The 18,255-nt window shown below is 33.9% G+C and overlaps 1 long non-coding RNA gene and 1 pseudogene across 1 annotated transcript; both read right to left on the bottom strand.

Annotated features, from left to right (window-relative positions):
- Positions 1–10,063: 10,063 nt before the first annotated feature.
- LOC145964442 (uncharacterized) lies at positions 10,064–17,545 on the bottom strand (annotated as a pseudogene).
- Positions 11,495–12,672, bottom strand: LOC145963865 (uncharacterized). The gene is made up of 2 exons (XR_014436269.1): positions 12,097–12,672; positions 11,495–11,721 (listed from the first exon to the last, which is right to left on the bottom strand). It is a non-coding gene; the product is annotated as an uncharacterized LOC145963865 (long non-coding RNA).
- Positions 17,546–18,255: the final 710 nt, after the last annotated feature.

Genomic DNA, 18,255 nt, shown 5'->3' with positions numbered 1-18,255 from the left:
TTTTAGTCAAAAACAAAATAACAAAATAAAACAATACGCATTACCTAAATATGAAAATGACTTCCTGCAGGCAACAACTATAGCTATAATTGGACATAACGGTCCACTTAACATTTCGGCCATATACTGCCCTCCAAGACATGCTATAACTTCAGACCACTTCCACGACTTCTTTTCTACGCTTGGCCTAAAATACATAGCAGGTGGAGACTGGAACGCCAAACATCATTATTGGGACTCTAGAATAATATCACCACGCGGACGCCAACTATACAAGTACATACAACTACACAACTTAGAGTGCTCTTCCATAGGTGAACCTACACATTAGCCTACTGATATTAATAAAATACCAGACCTTCTTGACTTCTACGTACACAAAGGTGTAAATCTAAACTACTTAAATGTTGAATCAGTCACCGACCTTTCCTCTGACCACATTCCAACAATACTAACAATCAGTACAGATATAATACTCAAGGAAGAAACGTTAAGACTAATCAACAAACATACAGATTGGGAAAGGTTTAAACAGAACATAAATGAAACCATTGTTCTGGATATGCCCCTGAAGAGCGCTAAACAAATAGAGACAGCCGTGAAAAACCTCAATAACGTAATACAATCAGCGGCCTGGAAGGCAACACCAGTTATCAGGAAAAGGACACACCAGAATAATGAATATCCTCTAAACATTCGAAATAAAATAAAGGAAAAGCGTAAACTCAGATCAATATGGCAAAGAACACATTACCCAGAGGATAAACGCAACTTCAATAGATGCACCCAAGAATTAAAACAACTAATAAGATCAATAAAAGAAAAAACCTTGCAGGACAAGCTATACTCCTTAACTCATACTGCAAGCACTGACTACTCATTATAGAAAGTCACTAAAAACTTGAAACAACCGGTAAACCACAACCCACCCATTAAAAAAACAAACAATCTTTAGGCAAGAAGTAACCAAGAGAAAGCCGATTACTTTGCTGGGCACCTACAAGGTGTCTTTGAACCTATCCCCGCACGCAACCTAAACGATGACAATGAAATAGAGTTTTCTAGATACACCGCACTGTACGTCTTCACTTATAGAAAGTGTCACTCTAAAGGAAGTACTTAGAACAATCAAGGGACTAAAAAACAAAAAATCCCCTGGGTACGACCTCATAACAGAAGTACTCAAACAACTCCCTGAAAAAGGAATAAAGCTAGTGACTGCTATATTTAACGGAATCTTCATGACGGGGTGTTACCCAGCACAATGGAAAATAGCACAAATCATTGTAATACCGAAACCAGCAAAGAACCCAACCGAAGTAACGTCGTACCGCCCAATCAGCCTACTACCTCAGATATCAAAAGTGTTCAAAAAACTTCTACTGGAAAGAATCAAACCCTTGGTTGAAGATCACATACCCCAGCATCAATTTGGATTCAGGAAAAAGCATAACACTATCGAACAGATACATAGAATGGTAAACAAAATCAATGAAGCCTTGGAGAGGAAAAAATATGTTCTGCGATATTTCTTGATATCAGCCAGGCGTTCGACAGAGTTTGGCACACTGGACTACTGTATAAAATCAAAAAAATTTTGCCACAACCATTCTATCTATTACTAAACTCATACTTGGAGAAGAGATGTTTTGAGATTAGATTCCAAGATTCACTGTCAAAATTAAAACCCATAGGAGCGTCGGTCCCACAAGGAAGTATATTCGGGCCCTTGCTCTATGTTCTTTATACTGCTGACCTTCCAAAGCACCCAAAAGTTACAATAGGTACTTTTGCAGATGATACTGCGCTAATATCAATAGACTCAGATCACAACATCGCCTCCAGAAACCTGCAAGAAAATCTCGACGAAGTGGAGAAATGGTTAAGCAAGTGGAGAATAAAAGTAAATGAAACCAAATCTGTCCATTCACCTTACGAAAAAAAACTTCCCCACAGATTTATATAAATCAAACTGCAATCCCACAGGCAGAAGAAGCCAGGTACCTCGGTATGCATTTAGACAGAAGGCTAAACTGGAAGAAACACATATGGACTAAACGAAAACAATTAGACACGCAATTACGAAAAATGTACTGGCTCACAGGCAGACGCTCATAACTCTCTCCCGAAAGCAAAATCGCCATCTATAAGACAATCTTGAAACCGGTATGGACGTACGGAATACAGCTGTGGGGCACTACAGGAGAGAGCAACATCGATATCCTAGAGCGTTTCCAAACAAAAACTCTACGTACAATGCTAGACATACCCTACATTAGTAACAAATTAATCTACAACGATCTAAAAATCAACACAATTCGAAATGAAATAGCTAAATACAGCGTAAGTTACATGACACGTCTCAACCAGCATCCAAACTCTCTGGCCTCGGATCTTCTTAACTCCACAAATATATGTTTCAAGGGCTAAAAAGAGTAAACACACTTGACTTATCTCATCGCTTCAGACTCAACGAAGGATGATACACAACATAGATTAAGGGCTCATTGGAGTTCTAACTAGTTGCAACATCAAAACCGAATGATATTCGGACACTAGTGCTGCTTATTGTCCACTGACAGATGGCAGCGTTGCAGTGCTTCAAAAAAAAAAAAAATAAATATTTCGAGGTCTCGACTCTTTCGAACACTCCGTATGCCGTAGCGATGTAATAACATGTTTCCGACCCCAGGTTCATTTGCAAAAAATGATTCTTATGGTGCCCCCGACAATCTCTGAAAATTTGTCGATTGAATTTCCAAACACCCTGTATAAAATATATTATATACATACAGGGTGGCCCATTTTAATCCATCCAGTCGAATATCTCGAAAACCAAGCCCGGGAGAGAAAAATGTTTCAGACAAAAGTTGTTTGGTTTCGAGGGGGACATAAGATGGTACCATTGGTTTGACCTTGAAGAGTCATTTGAAGGTCACGTGAAGGTCACTTCAATTTTTTTAAATGGAACACCCTATATATTTTTGCACACTCTTGTAGCTTATCTCGAGAGCTTTCCAAAACACTATAATTAAGTACCTTTTCGTTAAGTACTTTTTGAGTTATGAGGCTTGAAATAATTTCTTAATTTTACATAAACCGTAAAATATCTGGTAAAATATTCATTTTTCGATTATCTTACCTTAATACTTTTATGTACAAAATAATGAGAGGAATCAATTGGTGTCAAGAAAACACATAGTTGTTTTTAAGAAAAAATATGGAATTGTTAATTGCAAATTACATATTTTTTCTTCAAAACAACTATGTGTTTTCTTTACACCTTAATACTTTTACGTACAAAATAATGAGAGGAATCAATTGGTGTAAAGAAAACACATTGTTTTGAAGAAAAAATATGTAATTTGCAATTAACAATTCCATATTTTTTCTTAAAAACAACTATGTGTTTTCTTTACACCAATTGATTCCTCTCATTATTTTGTACATAAAAGTATTAAGGTAAGATAATCGAAATCTGAATATTTTACAAGATATTTTACGGTTTATGTAAAATTAAGAAATTATTTCAAGCCTCATAACTCAAAAAGTACTTAACGAAAAGGTACTTAATTATAGTGTTTTGGAAAGCTCTCGAAATAAGCTACAAGAATGTGCAAAAATATATAGGGTGTTCCATTTAAAAAAATTGAAGTAACCTTCACGTGACCTTCAAATGACTCTTCAAGGTCAAACCAATGGTACCACCTTATGTCCCCCTTGAAACCATACAACTTTTGCCTGAAACATTTTTTTCTAAAATGCACCGTTTGTGAGATATTCAACTGTATCGGAACTTTTTGGACACCCTGTATATAAATCAATAAAAATATATATATGATATTATCTCATTTCAATATATTGAATACAATCCAAAAGATTGCATTTTCTATTATATTATGCAATAATAATGTCGGTAATGGCGGAACTAAAAATGTCGATATTAATTATCGATATTATCAACATTTTTAGTTACATTTAGATGGGGGCGCTAATCCGTCGGAGTTCGCCCGTCGCTTTAGAATCCCCTTAAGGCAAACCTCCCCTTTGATCGAGGGCTCTAGAAAAGAAGTTTATCCTTTCAATCAATAAAATTTCCCCCGAATTTTAAGGGGAAAAAAACTAATAACAATAGATAGAAATTTTCCGGGCTCCAATCTACTCCTATAATTCTAAGTTCTCTCGAGAAAAGGAGCTAATCTATCTGCATGTACCACTTTCTTCTTGTGTCTAAGAGTTCTTTGAATACAATAAACCACATCATTGAATTTCTTCACTATCGAATAAGGGCCCTCCCAATTGCTCTGCAATTTTTGAGCCTTCCCTTTACTTCTTCGAGGATTAAACAACCAAACTCTGTCTCCCTCTTTGAAGAGAACTCTTCTAACTTTTCGATCATATCGTGCTTTCATTCGAGAAGACTTCAAAACCATACGTTCCCTAACATAGGAATGAATCTCTTCTAATTTCTCTTTCAAATTTTCCACATAATCTCTCCCTGGAGGCAATCTCTCTTCATCAAATCTAGGACCTCCTTGCAACAAATCTACAGGCAGCCTAAGTTCTCGAGCAAAGTATAATTCTGCAGGAGTCACTCCTGCAGTTTCATGCTTCGAAGATCTGTAGGCTAGGAGAAACATAGGAACCCACTGGTCCCAATCCCTCTGATTTTCAGAGATGTATTTCGCTAAATAATTAATTATCGTCTGATGCTGACGTTCCACTTGGCCATCAGACTGAGGATGAAGAGCAGTAGTTCTTGTCTTCTTGATTCCGAGTAGTCGCATCAATCCTGAAAATAACTGATACTCGAAATTTTTTCCCTGATCCGTATGAATTTCAATAGGCACCCCGTGCCTGGAAACGAACTGATTTACAAAAACTTCAGCCACTGTTTCGGCTCTAATATTCTTCACAGGGAAAGCTTCCACCCACTTCGTAAAACAATCTACTATGAGCAGATATTATTCCCTGACTTAGTCAACGGAAGAGGACCAAGGATATCTATTTGTACCCTTTCTAACGGAACTTCGACGTTGTAAATTCGTAAAGGAGACTTCCCTTTTCCCAACGGACCTTTCTTCGAAACACAAATCTTACACGTCCTGCACCATTTCTCCACATCCTGTTTACAGCTTGCCCAGAAGAATCTTTTTCGGATCTTTTCCAGAGTTTTATTTACTCCAAAATGTCCTCCCGACGGAGAATCGTGCGCTTCTTCCAAAATTTCTTTAATTCGATCACGAGGAACTATTAGCTGAAGAAAACTAGTTCTAAGATTCGGGGCTTCCCATTTCTTATAGAGAACTCCATCTTTTAGGACCAAAGAATCCCAGTAAGACCAATAAATCTGAGCTGAATCGTCTCCAATAGGAACTTCCGAATGCAATGGCCTCTTTCCCGTTTCTTTCCCTTGTAAAACAAACGAAATACTTGAATCCTTTCGTTGTGCTTCACGCCATTCCTCAAGATCTTCGCCTCCTAATACAATGCGAGCTACCATCTTTCCGGTCTCTTCCGTGCTTTTTCTTCCGACCTTAGCGCAATATTCACATCCGTTTGCCTCACATAACCGTCTCGATAATCTATCGGCATTTTTGTGGGATTGTTTCTTTCTATGAACTATTTCAAACTCAAATTCTTGTAATCTTTCTAACCAACGAGCCAGTTGTCCTTCTAGATCCTTGAAAGACATTAACCACTTTAATGACACATGATCGGTACGAATCATAAACTTTCGACCTAAAAGATAATGACGAAAAGATTTTAAAGAATCAACTACTGCTAACAATTTCCGACGTGTAACACAATAATTCCGCTCGGCCTTACTAAGTACTTTACTAAAATAAGCAATGACTTTTTCCTTTCCCATTTGTTTCTGGGATAATACCACACCGATACCAATATTAGAAGCATCCGTATCTAAAATGAATCCATCTTCCCCCTTAGGAAAAGATAACACCGGAGAAGAGGTTAACATAAATTTCAATTTTTCGAAAGTATTTTGGCATTCATATCCCCAAACGAATTTAATCTTATTTTCCGTTAATGTGTACAGGGGTTTTGCCGAAGAAGAAAATCCTTTCACAAATTTCCGATAGTATGAACAAAACCCGAGAAAACTTCGCAATTGTTTCTTCGTATGGGGCGTCGGCCAATCTCTCACGGCAGCAATCTTTTCCGGATCTGTAATAACGCCCTCCTCAGAAATTATATGTCCCAAATATTTAACACTATGTTGAAAGAAAATACATTTTTTTAGATTAATTTTTAAATTAGCTTATCTAAATCGCGGAAATACTATCTTTAAATTTTCAAACATTTCATCAAAACTTTTTCCAAAAATGATCACATCATCTAAATATACTAGACATTTTTTTGATAATATTCCATGCAAAACTTTTTCCATCAAACGCTCAAATGTAGCGGGAGCGTTACATAAACCGAACGGCATTACCGTAAATTGCCAAAGACCCCGATAGAGAAAGCCGTCTTTTCTTTGTCCTCAGGTCGGACTTTTAATTGCCAATATCCACTCTTTAGATCAAACGTAGAAAACCAAGAATTACCTGATAGCTGATCTAAAATATCGTCAATTCTGGGAAGAATTCAATTTTCGGTAATCCACACAAAATCTCAAAGTACCGTCCTTTTTCCTCACCATAACGGCCGGAGAAACCCAGGGACTCTGCGATTCCTCAATAATTCCTTGCGTCCTCATATCTTCAAGTATTTTATTTACTTCCTTTCTCATTTGTATTGGAATTCGACGAGGTACCTGCTTTATGGGGAAAGAGTCTTTCATTGATAACATGTTCTACAATATCACAATTACCAGCCACAATATTCTCAGAAAACACATCACGAAAATTATTCAAGAAGTCAGCAAAAATTTTCCTTTGAGTAATTTCCAAATTCACAGAATCACTTTCAAAAAGTTCTTTCAAGATAGATGGAACTGTAGGGGAATCTTCAATCCGAGAACAATTATAAATTTCTTTTTCATTCATCAACCCCGATTCATTGAATTCACGATCGAAAATATTTTCCAAACCAATCCTTCGAAGAAAATCAGCTCCCAATAAACAATCATCATTTATTTTAGCAACGAACATGGGAATCAGAATAGAATATTTTCCAATTTCTATTTTAATCTCAACCTGAAATTCGATTAATACTTTTTCTCCTGTCGGATATCTCAGATTACAATTGTAACGGGCGGTTTTTCGTGTACCGCGGAAACGCAATTATATGGATAGCCGTCGGATCCAAGTGGCGGAATCAATAATTCGGTAACGCGGAAATGTGTGTGCAATAAGTCTTTATTGTTTCCTGTGTGAATGTACAAATGTGTTGTGTATGCGCGTGTATATGTGCGTGTATAAATGTATATGTACAGATGCGTTGTGTGTGTGTGAATGTGTATGCGCGTGTATAAATGTATATGTACAGATGTGTCGAGTGTGTGTGTGTATAAATGTATCAATTATTTCCGGGCGCGATGCACTCGCCCGTTTCCCGGTATCGGCGCGTTATCGCTTTCTTGCGACTCGTCGGGCGTGTTTTTGTCGCGGTTTTTATGCACGGTTCGTAGCGCTCAGCTGTTCGGCTTTAATTCGGTCGGCTTTAATCTTATTTGATATTCGGATCGTCTTTTAATAATTCCCAGATGGATTGCGGGTTTTTGGAAGGCGTCGCGACGCTAGCGAGCGTCGGAGGCGGCTCTCGTTCCACCTCGTGAAGGCGCGATGCCTGATAAGGATCTTGGTTCGGAGGCGATTTCACAGGCGCCGATATCGATCGGCGGAGGCAGCGTTCTCACTACCTTCTGGCCTTGTTATTCTCGCAAGGATTTCTCTGAGCTGCTTTGCTTGCCTTCTGACTAGCTTGGCGCTTGAGAGGATCGCAAGGATCTGTCTGGTTGTGCCGTCGAGAGCCCGTTTTATACTCGGCTAATTACCCGCGCCGGCGTATTCGGTAATTACCCCCACCGAGCGGCGGTAAAAATCGGAGCGGTTCGGGTCCGCCCGGGGGAGTTCGGGGTGCCGAACGCGGGTTCTCAGCCGCCGGTAACGGCTCCCGACGGTAGTCTCTCAATAGTTGAGAGTCCCTGCCCGGTTATTCTCTAAACGTTAAAAAATGGGCGCACTGCGCCTCTGCCATTGCCCGACCGATGTTCGTCGGGCGGCAGCTTCCGGCCGGTGTTCGCCGGGAAACGATGCATTCGGGGGTGCATCGTTACACAATTTTTAATTCGAATCTTTTTCATATTTCTATTTACCAACTTTTTATTTAAAACTGAAATATCGGAGCCCATATCTATCTTAAAAGAACACTTTTTACCATTAATCTTTCCATCATAATAAAAATTATCTTGCCCTATCCTACAAATGCTTAAATCTACAAATCGATTAACAATCGGGGCTTTTTGCGTATAAGTCGAGCTCACCCCGCGCAGCTCAACTAAACCGCGTTTCCCCTTTCCCCAGGACATTCTGTACGGAAATGTCCCGTTTTCCCGCATGTCCAACATTCTTTCCCTTTAGAGGAAAAATTATTTCTTCGCCATTTCCCTCCCGAAAGATTTTCTCTTTTTTTTATATCATTTTCTCCCTTTTCTTTCTCTTTTCGCGCGTCGTTTCTCTCCCCCTTTTGATAAATTTCCCTCTCAAAATTTCTATTAAATCTCCCGAAATTTTCTTTCTTTTTGTCAAAACTCTCCCCTTGAATAATTTTTACTGCTTTCGCTCTCTCAACAGCCAAATTTAGTGAAGTTATTCCCTCTAATTGTAGTCCTCCTCAAAAAATTATCCGATAGAGCCGAGACAAATTGTGCGCACGCAATTTTGTCTCTAACCGCGAAAGGACACTCTGGGTAAGCTAATCGCGACAATCTCTCTAACTTAGCACCGAAAGAAGCCAAATCTTCCCCAAATTTTTGTTTGCGATTCGTGAAGAGAGAATAGTAATTCTGTGTCAAATTTCCCTCTCCAAAAAGAAGTTCTAGTTTTGATTTCAATTCCAAAAAACTCAGACTTTCGAAATTTTCCACGTTTTCTGAAACCGTCCGCGCTTTACCCCTTAGACTCGCGGCCAGAGCAATCGTTTTTGTCGGTTTATCCCAATTATTCGCGCGCGCGATCAAAAGAAATTGGGAGAAGAACTCCCGCAGCGGAACTTTCTCATCAAAAATATCAGGCTTCAATTTGAAGCTCGTTCTCGCACGAAAATCATTCGTTACATCCCCGCAAGCTCTATTATCGGAAAGACTTAGCTGTTCGTCTTTCCGCGTAGCAATTCTCTGCTCCAGTCGACGCAGCTCCTCGTCTCTTTGCTGCAACAAAACCTCGAATTGTGCGTGTTCCCGTTCTCGTTCTGCTCGCATCAGTCGTAACTCTTGAAGCGCAGCTTGCAGCACGTCTTCCCCAGAAGGAACTTCTCCGTTCGGTGATGTTCGGAGCGGAGCTTGCGAGCGGGTAACTCTCGGCGAATGTTGTGTCGTCATGTTCTTCAAATCCTTCGTAGCTCGTCGCTCGCTCTATCCCGAACGAGCCCCCAAAATGTTACGTCCTCCGGGGCGGCTTTTGCGTTATCTCGCAATAGAGCCTCTCACGTCCTCTCACTCACTCGCGCCCGAAATGAATCAAACGTCTTAGGATGCGAAGGGAATTTATTAAAAGAATGAAATATGACAATAAGACAAGATATAATAGCCCAAGATTCATTAATACAAACAGCCGTCGGAGTATACGTTCTCTCGGCACAACAGCTCGATCGCAAATCGAATATGGTACCGGAAAACAACCGCAAGCCGGTTGTTAATAAACAGCCCTCCTAACGATGATGTTCAGGAGATGAAAGGAATGAAGGCGCTCAGGGAATGATAAACCAGAGACGTAACAATATAATCACTTAAAAAAAATATATGTTTGTTTCCATATTATTCAGATATGCTTGACATAAAATATGTAATTTGTATATTTGACGTAAAATATGGTAATTTGAATATTTATGACTTAATATGATCTAATGGAAAATCTAATCTTATCTTAAATGCTTATTTTTATTTTTTGTTTGTTCTTTCTTCTTTAGGAAGATGATCGCCAGAATGTGGTAACCATGATTTAATAACAGCTATTTTATCAATCGTAGAATCTATTGGAAAATTAATTATCTCTGAAATAGAAAAATAAAAATAATTAAATTATAAAATATTTATTAGATTATATAGATATTTTATAACATATAGATACAATATAGATATATATTTTATAAAGCACTAAATTTTTAATCTCAACAATTTTTGAAATTATATTAACGAACTTCAAATAGAAAATATATATGTACAACATTAATGCTAGTATTTATAAAAAAAATGTAAGAAAGAATTCCATTATAATCATTGTCATCATTATTAAATATGATGATAGTTATAATGGATAATAAAGGAATATGCTTAAATTTTCTTATTGATTGTTTATTTTTTATTTTGATTATTGTTATGTTCTAAAAATTTATTTTGTATAAATAAGTAGTTATAAATAATTGTTTAACTAATAAAGGTATACAATAAAGGTGAAATTTTATATATAGTGAACTATTCATATATAAAATAATATAAAAAAATAAAATGTAAAATAGTATCACTAATGATTACATAAATAACATAGAAAAGAAACTATGTAAATTGGAAGCAAACATTTTTGTTTTCATTAAAAGTTAATAAGATATAAATATCTAAGCGTATAAATATCTAAATTTTAGTTTAAACATACTCCTTAAAGAAAAATGAAAAATAATAAGCAAATAATAAAATAGTATGCAAAAAGATAAATACCAATTATCAAATCCATAATCTTCATTTCTTTTACCATTAGCGAATTTTTTTGTCCTGTCCATGACATTTTATATGCCATTTGATCAGTTAAGGTAGCAGTTAAAGCATTTCGTACATGTTTTTGGAAAGTTGTACCACCAATATTTTTTATCATTTTTTTCTGTGATGCAATGATATTTAACTTTAGTTAAAATATGTAAGGACATTTTCAATGTAAAAAAATTATAGAAAAATACATTAGAAATAATTGATAAAACATAGTTTAATAAGAAATATATACGCTAAAATGTAAAATAAATTTTGAAATACAATATGAAATTACTCACATATTGTGACCGAGCTGCAGCATCTTCTTTTAGTAATATTTCAAAGTCTTTCAATTCTTTTTCTGATGTAATAGGCAAGTTTAAAGCAAGATTATTGGTAGCATCGCGAGGTGCTTCATTACTCATATCCAATACAAGAAGATAAACTGAATTTATTGTTTTTTTAATTGTCTGAATATCTCTACGGCAGGATGCTATAAAAAGAAATCGGATATATTACAATTTAATTAACCAACAGATAAGAAGTTCATAATTGTTACAAAAATTAATAAATATAAGACTCGAAATATAAAATTAACAAAACAGTTATAATGGCAATACGAGTCTAGTGTCGATGTTATAACACATTTATTTATATTACAATCAAATAAATATTGATATTAAAGCATACAAAGAGAGGATAGCGAACGTTTCGACCCTATTTTTGGGTCATCTTCAGCGCGAAAGTATATAATAAAAGATAATATAATAACAATGTGTTTTATATCGGAGTCTGTTACAAAGGTTGCTGTTTAAAGCGATAATAAATGTCTCGGTATCTCATTATCTTGACGATGCCTACGTAAAAACAAAGGACAAAAGTAAAATAAGTTAAATAAATAATGTAATTAATATGAACAAAGAAAGAAAAAGTACTAAATTAAACATGAAATTCTGAGATTGGAATGTTAATTTATTAAAATTGATCTAAATATAAACTGAACATAAAGTCAAAGAAATAAATAAATAAGTTATAAATAAGTTAAATAAATAATATGACTAATATGAACATAGAAAGAACAAAGTACTAAGAATTACATGAAAATTACGAGATTGAAATTATTTTAATGTCAATTTATTAAAAATGATCTAAATAAACTGAACATATAGTCAAGAAATAAAAATTAAAAGGTTAAACAGATAAGAAGTTAAAACTACGGAAATAAGACTTACTTCCAGGCATCGAAGATAATGACGCGCCGAGGAGATGAATAAAGAAAACTTAACATCTCCGAAGACAAAGATCGACTCGTCTTTAACGGATAAATGTGACTTATATATAAACGGTAAAGAGAGTCAAATAATGTATAAATGTACACATACGCAAAGTCGCAGACCTATTTGTTATGATAGAAACTGTGTTAAATTTTTGGCAAGTTGTTGACAATATTTAAATAAATTTCTGGTAAACGTTCAGTATCCGTTTGCAAATTGAGACCATTTTTTTGCCTCTTGATATATAGCATTTCGGAGATCAATCTTTTACTCAAATATGGTTCTCGATCCAAAACCTGAACGCCATCCCAATCAAAAGTATGATCAAAACCAACCCTGTGATTCGTGATGACTGATTGAGAATTAGTGTTATGTCTAATGTGGCTGCGATGTTCGTTGATTCTGGTATGCAGTTGTCTGCAAGTTTGTCCAACGTAGGACGCATCGCAATCCATGCAGTTCAATTTGTATATGACGTTCAAAGAATTGGAAGTAGGAAGAGGATCCTTATGAGCCCTGATGAAGTTTTTCATTTTATTGATACTGTAATACGAGAGTCGAACATCCAAATCCTTAACGATATGTTTAAAACGCCCGGAGATTGAAGGAACGTATGGTATCGTGAAATAAGTAATGTGATCATTTGTGTTTATGACCTGGGTATTATTCACTGAGGAATTTGGTTTGAAAAGGTGTTTCTTAAGGCGGTCAACACATGTGTGGAAAATAAAATTTAAAGGGTATCCATTGCTTAAAAGGATGTTGATAGCCAATTTAATATTCTTATAATGGAAAACAGGGTGAGACAAGCGGAAAACCTTGTCTATTAAACCAATTACTGTGCCTCTTTTTTGGCAGAGAGGATGTTGAGATAAGAAGTGTAGGTATCTACCGGAAAAGGTATCTTTACGGTACCAGTCAAAAATTATAAAATTATTGTCGGAAATTAAAGTCACATCTAAAAAGTTAATTTTATTGTCTACAGCAATTTCCATTGTGAATTGTAGACGAGGATGGAAAGAATTGAAAGTGTCCAGAGTATCTTTAAAAAAAGAAGGAGGAATGGCTAACAGAACATCATCAACATACCTTAAATAAAAGGGGGGAGTAAATTTTAAGGAAAGAAGTGCTTTGTTTTCCAAATCCTGCAACACTATGTCAGCTACAATAGGAGACAAGGGGGAGCCCATGGGCGTGCCAAAGGATTGCTTGTAAGTGATGTCGTTAAAGGTGAAAAAGGATGAATCCAACACAAACTTAACTGCTAAAAGGAATTCATTGCATGGTATGTCACAGTTTGGCAAGATATTACTCCATCTGGAAGAAACGCTGTCAATAATCAGATCTGTTGGCACGTTAGTAAAAAGAGAAATTACATCCAGCGAAACTAATCTGAATTTGTTGTCGAGGTATGTATTAGACAGTTTTTTAACCACATCACAACTGTTGGAGACATGGCTGTGAGAAACCGGAAAACTCTTAATCATGATCTTATGCAAATATGTGGCTAAAAAGTACAAAGGACTGTTTATGGATGAAACAATTATTCTAAATGGACAGTTCGGTTTGTGGATTTTGGGTAAACCGTAAGCTCTCGGTAAATTACCATCACTGTAATAAAGTGACTTGTAAGTGGAAGCTGAGATGAAATTCGACTTCCTCCATCTCGTTAAAATTTCACGTAAACTATTTGTTAACTTCTTGACAGGGCTTCTTCCAACCACCATGTACGTGTCAGTGTCCATCAAAAGATTTTCGACTTCTCTAACATATTTGTCTTTGTCTAAAGCAACTGTGACATTACCTTTGTCTGCACGAGTCAAAATTAGGTTTTTGTTGCTGTTAAGAAACTTTTTTGTAGCTAATGTAAGTCTATTCAGAGTCTCATCAAGTTCGTCTCTTTTAACTGAGTAAGAAGGTAAATTGTTGATAGTGTTCAACGATCGACTCCGAATAGCTGATTGGCTGACCGCAGGAAGTTTTCTTATGTTATTTTCAAAACTCTTGATGAACTCCATTGTTAGCATGTCATTGTTCTGTGTAGGAAGACTGAAATTCTCGCCTAGCTGTAACAAGGATTGTATATTCTTCGGGATGGTAATGGACGATAAATTAACAAACCATTTTTTGTTAATGTCACAAAGGGAATAGTGGTTGTTGATAAACGACCCAGAATCAACTTTGATCTCAATAATGTCATCGGAATGAAGGGCCGGTTCCGGAAGTTTAAAGGAGAACTTCATATTATTTAGGTTTCCAAAATTCCCAGACGTAGAAGAAAAGCTACAAAAATAATGTATGGTTTCTAACTTTTGGAGAAAGGCATTACGCCTAGATCGTAGAGAGGCAAATTTCTTGTTGAGTCTCTCTCGTTGGTTACAAAAAAAGGAAAACAATGGTCCCGCTTGTTTAGAAAAGAAAGAATTGCAAACGGACACAGGAACGCGAGAATACATAACTTTAGAGATTTTGTAAATCTGAGTGCGCGCGAATCCAGATAAAGAAAAACAGTCATTAATTTCAATACGTAATAGTTTTTTTGTAAACACATGTTTGAAGAGTTTAAATTTCTTAACAGATCTAGGATGTGTGAAATTTTTAAACGTCTTAAAGCAGTTATCTATGTGTGGCGGAGTGACATTATACATAATACAATTACGCAAAAACTCAATCTTGACCTTACAGTTAATAATTAATTTCTGATATTTAATCCATTTCTTAAAGGACAAGACCGCTTCATCACCAAACGTAAATTTAATACTATTGAAGAACGAGTAGGAACGCATTATTGCAGCCAGCGTTTAAATTACAAAAATTAATAAATATAAGACTCGAAATATAAAATTAACAAAACAGTTATAATGGCAATACGAGTCTAGTGTCGATGTTATAACACATTTATTTATATTACAATCAAATAAATATTGATATTAACCGTTTATATATTACCGTTTATATATAAGTCACATTTATCCGTTAAAGACGAGTCGATCTTTGTCTTCGGAGATGTTAAGTTTTCTTTATTCATCTCCTCGGCGCGTCATTATCTTCGATGCCTGGAAGTAAGTCTTATTTCCGTAGTTTTAACTTCTTATCTGTTTAACCTTTTAATTTTTATTTCTTGACTATATGTTCAGTTTATTTAGATCATTTTTAATAAATTGACATTAAAATAATTTCAATCTCGTAATTTTCATGTAATTCTTAGTACTTTGTTCTTTCTATGTTCATATTAGTCATATTATTTATTTAACTTATTTATAACTTATTTATTTATTTCTTTGACTTTATGTTCAGTTTATATTTAGATCAATTTTAATAAATTAACATTCCAATCTCAGAATTTCATGTTTAATTTAGTACTTTTTCTTTCTTTGTTCATATTAATTACATTATTTATTTAACTTATTTTACTTTTGTTCTTTGTTTTTACGTAGGCATCGTCAAGATAATGAGATACCGAGACATTTATTATCGCTTTAAACAGCAACCTTTGTAACAGACTCCGATATAAAACACATTGTTATTATATTATCTTTTATTATATACTTTCGCGCTGAAGATGACCCAAAAATAGGGTCGAAACGTTCGCTATCCTCTCTTTGTATGCTTTAATATCAATATTTATTTGATTGTAATATAAATAAATGTGTTATAACATCGACACTAGACTCGTATTGCCATTATAACTGTTTTGTTAATTTCATAATTGTTCTTACCGCAACATAATTCATGATGTTCGAACGTACATCGTTCGTTTTGTCGGTCAGTATTATTTTGTATATGTGCTGCAGAGAGAATTTTTATAGATATTAATACTTGATATTTTTTTTAATACATTAATTTTTAGAGGTAATGATAATCTTACATAGAATAAGTTTGTTATATGTAATTCATGTTATATCAATTTACATTTATTAAATGTATAAATGTATGTAATACTTACTAGTTTCAACGACATTATGAATAATTGATTTATTTTTTAATATTTTATCGTTATCCAATTGAGCTGAATCTACGAAGATAATTATTTGGTTAATATTAATTAACATATAAATTTATTTCAATTTTCGTTTTCTTTTAACTTACTAAGTATATTTTGTTGCAACGATATTTGATTCGTGTCATTTAGATCATTTAATGTTTCAGATATATATATTTCATTATTTGATTCAACATTATTGTTTGTTGGTTCAGATTGTTTCGTTAGAAGTGGATCCTGACTAAAGAAATCTCCATATTCCAAAGGTTGACTTTCAAAACCTTTTATGTTATTGTTTTCGTTGTCAACAAAACACTTTGCTACACCTGTGGAAGAATTGATTAAATGCATTTTTTCAAAATTTAAATTTTAAGTTTTATTGAATAAACGAATAATAAATTTAATCAAAATTTTAAAGTAAATAACATTAAAATAATCGATTATATTCAAAATTTTATTATTACGTGCTTCATCTTCGCTTGTAAATTCCTTATTTTTATTCTTTGAAGTATAATTGGTTGGAGGTTTTTGGAAACTCTTTTGGATATCTATAAGAAAATGAGGGCCTATTAAATTAATAAATTAATAAATTGAATAAACTATTAAATAAACTATTAAATAAATATATTATTATTAATTTATAATTAATCAGTTAATTTCTTTTAATGATTTACTGTGAGGTTTTAGAATTTGTTCTGCAGCTTCATCAGATTCTTCATTAGAATTTTCAGATTTTTCATTAGATTCTTTATCTTCATCTAGAGGAATATTATTTTTTTGAAGTTTCGGAAGTCTTTTATTTCTAACATCTATAAAAATATATACATATATGAGAAATAGAGCTTTATAACATTTTAAGAGAAAATATTAAAAAGTAAAATGTTTTCATTTTTTAATTTAAAATTTTGTAAAATTAAAATGACTTTAAATACTTACATGATTTCTTATCATATTCTTCATCGGAAGAATAAAGTCGGCGTGGTTTATTGATTGCACGTTTCATGGGAAGTGACTTACAATTAGTTGCTTTATTTGTGATTGCTTCAAATGCATCTTCGTCATTAGTCGAAATATTAAGAGCTTGGATTTCAATATCTCTGGCTTCATTATATGTAGCTTCAAAATAATATATATATATATATATATATATTATTTTGAATATATATATATATATGTTCAAAATAATATATACTAAAAATCTGAAGATAAAGTACATTGATATTTTAAACCTACCAAATGGTCCTATAAACCTGTTATAATGAATTGTACCAATTTCCTCCAATTTTCTTTTGGCAATGTTACTTTAATGCTTTCAAGAGTAGGATTTTTAGATTTTGGTGGCCACTTAAAAATTTTAGACTCCTTAAATAACCAACAACTTGGTATGGTAGCACACCACTCTTTCCAAAATACAATAAAATACATATTTGTAGAATTAAAAATTTTTTATTTTTTAAGAAATAATCTAGAAAAAAATGTTCATGTAAAATTGATAATTAATAAATTTACTTAGGAAAAAGATTACTTTTTAAAAGTAATTTTAATCAGTTTTACATGATTTTATCAATGGAAATATTTTTTTGAATTTATCACAATATCAAATGCAAACGATACGCAATAAAATACAGTGACAATTTAGTCATGTTAAATAAAAGTAATTTATAAATAATAATCTAGTGTTGAGTCTAGTGTTGAGTCAAGCGTTGAAGACAATTAGAACGGTTCTTTATTTACTATGAGTAAAATATTTAATAAATTGAAAACATATCTTATGATTAAAATGAATTTTTAAAGAAAGAAATAGCACTTAATATTTAAAACAATACTGTCTAAATATTTATATTAGGTGGTAAACTTAATTCCTGCCGCTAAATATTACATATACAATATTTAGCGGCAAGAATTAAGTTTATCACCTAATAATAATAAATTTGCAAAACTTAAGTGTTAAGCATAACCTTAAATATAGGTTGTTTTATTTATTCCTTCACTTTAATTAACCCGTTTCTTATTTGCATAATTGATTTTAGTTTTATTATTCGTAATGACAATAGCATATACACTACAGTTTTATTTGCATATGCGTTTAATACCGATGTTTTAAGGAAAATTATATTGTTATAATTATTTACAAC

Source organism: Camponotus vicinus, unplaced genomic scaffold (genome assembly GCF_025532165.1).
Source record: "Camponotus vicinus isolate PSW18456_S1 unplaced genomic scaffold, iyCamVici1.0 SCAF_13, whole genome shotgun sequence".
Classification (NCBI taxonomy): Eukaryota; Metazoa; Arthropoda; class Insecta; order Hymenoptera; family Formicidae; genus Camponotus; species Camponotus vicinus.
The sequence above is the reverse complement of the archived record's forward strand: the minus strand, read 5'-3'. Positions and strand labels throughout refer to the sequence as shown.